We start from the raw sequence: 2,375 nt of genomic DNA on the forward strand, positions 1-2,375 counted from the left end.
TATATATATATATATATATATATATATATATATATATATATATATATGTATGTATGTATGTATAGATAGATAAGCTCTGACTTAAAAAAACAATAAAAGAAAACCGTCATTACAGACATTCCGAGCATGTCTATTACATCTGATTTTCATAAATACTGTCTCTTTAGCTTCGTGTGTTCTTTGTTAAGAAAGTATGATGCGAATGTGAAAAGGCTACTATTTCTAACAGTTCTTTTGACAACATAATCGACCCGTCGTTGGGTCTAGCCTGTTTTATGTACAAATAGACAAATAAGAAAACGCGTTTTAATAATATATACACTTTAAATGCATGAATATTTTAATTAGATTTCTTTTTACTTTTTCAGTTGTAATTAAAGGAAGTGCAGCCAACCGTGCCAGAATATGTATCACTAATAGCTTGTATCGGTAAGCATTTTTGCAGAATTACTGGACAGCCTTGAATGCTGTTTCGCCGAAAATAGCATAAGCGTAGAAATGGTTGAAACCAGGAATCACGTTATCATCATTTGCCTTTTTGCCACCACCATTTGCGTTTTTTGTTTATTTCTCCCGATCATTGGCTGCCTGCTGCCATCAATAACTAATAATAAAAAGGAAGGCAATGCTACTCACAAGTATATGTTGCATGAAATTACTGCTCAATAAAATACGCTACTTCAAAGCTAACAAGGGAGAACAACAGGAAACATTATGATAGCTCAGTTACAAATGAATACTTTCGATATACCATAATGTTACATAAATTAGTTTGTAATTATTCTGTAAGGCAATGTAAAAAACTAAATTGAGACAATTATTTTTGTCTCTCGTTTGTTATAGACACTATACATATTTATCACCACTCTTGATAGCACGTAAATATTTAAAACAAGCTCTGACATTCATGTGTAAATGTGTGCAACGAGTTGAGAACTTTTACGTTCTCATTGCTCGTGATTGATATCCATAGTTAAAGTAACTTGGTTTACGAGAAAGACTATTCATTTCGAACAAATGATGAAATTATTGTAGGTAAACTAGTGCTGTCACAAATCATGTCCTCTTGACATCAACATGTATTTTTCATATGTAGCCGAGAATCTAAATCCTACTTGAGCTGTCAACTACATAAAAATGTTATTTTGTCACTGATATTTATGAGAAAATCTGAGTAGTATTTTTCTCCTTGCTTTATTTTCCGTTTCTGTTTTGTCATTTATCTTCAATGCTCTTGTAAAAAGCATGAATGTGATTGCTATAATCTTCTCCCACATTTTTTCAAGTTTAAAGCCGGTAACTCTAATGATCTATTGAATGGGTACATTAGCTTACAAATAGTCAATCACAAAATAATTGGTTTCTGTTATTTGCTGTGAGAGTGACGGCAAGAGAGGATAGCAGGAAGAGGAAAAATTACAAGGACAAACTATAAAAACAGGGGTGGTTTACATAAAATGCATTATAAAAAAACTGTGTGGGAAAGAAATATATACAAAAAGTATTAAATGATGTATTATAACTCAAGAACTACTACCAAGAGTGAATCAAGACATCTTGATGATTTAAGATTATAATAATAATGATAAGCGAGAACAACGGAGTATAAGAAAACACTGCGGGTGTTTAATATGAGAGCATGTTACTTTCTGGGCACCGAAAATATATCCAATAATTCCAATGCAAAAAAAGAACTAATCAAATTGAAAATAAAACGATGAAAATACCTACTGACAAACCTATGAGTAATATATGTATTTTTACTTCTCTGATAAGTTAATTGTTTCTATTGATCATAATAGTCAGTGATCTGACTTTACAAGCAGGTTAAACTATTGGGGCACCATTCTCATCGGTACCGAACCGATTTCGTCCCGAACTGGAAACCGCAATACGCAAGCAAGAAGTAAAGGATAATGAATATACGCATAAAGTGCAAAACGTTTTGAAATTATGAATCTAAAATAGCAGCAAAACGGATGTATTGATGGTACACATCTTAACCGGAATGAATATTAAAGTATATACATATATGGCCAAAATTTTGCAAACTCCATACACATTATATCGTGCAAACTCCGTCGGTTACGATGACAAGGGTTCCAGTTGATCAGATCAACGGAACAGCCTGCTCGTGAGATTAACGTGCGCTTGTCTGAGCACTCCAAACACACGTGTACCGTTAACGTAGTTCTCGGGGAGATTTAGCGTGACACAGAGTGTGACAAGGTTGGTTCTTTAAAATACAGGTACAACAGAAACAGGGAGAAAGAGTGAGAAAAAGTTGTGGTGAAAGAGTACAGCAGGGTTCACCACCACGCCCCGCCGGAGACTCGTGGAGATTTAGGTGTTTTCGCTCAATAAACCCTCACAAC

At 34.0% G+C, this 2,375-nt stretch overlaps 1 long non-coding RNA gene across 4 annotated transcripts in view; it reads left to right on the forward strand.

Moving 5' to 3' along the window:
- The window catches only part of LOC106883911 (uncharacterized), a 58,089-nt gene that overhangs the window by 22,592 nt on the left and 33,122 nt on the right, over positions 1-2,375 (forward strand). For 3 of the 4 annotated variants that reach the window (XR_008264415.1, XR_008264416.1, XR_008264414.1), the window contains exon 3: positions 369-429. This is a non-coding gene — a long non-coding RNA (uncharacterized LOC106883911). Of the gene's footprint in view, positions 1-368; positions 1,750-2,375 lie in introns of those variants that run through there. The other variant, XR_001411175.2, reaches the window with a different exon arrangement.

This window comes from Octopus bimaculoides, chromosome 6 (assembly GCF_001194135.2).
Source record: "Octopus bimaculoides isolate UCB-OBI-ISO-001 chromosome 6, ASM119413v2, whole genome shotgun sequence".
Lineage (NCBI taxonomy): Eukaryota > Metazoa > Mollusca > Cephalopoda > Octopoda > Octopodidae > Octopus > Octopus bimaculoides.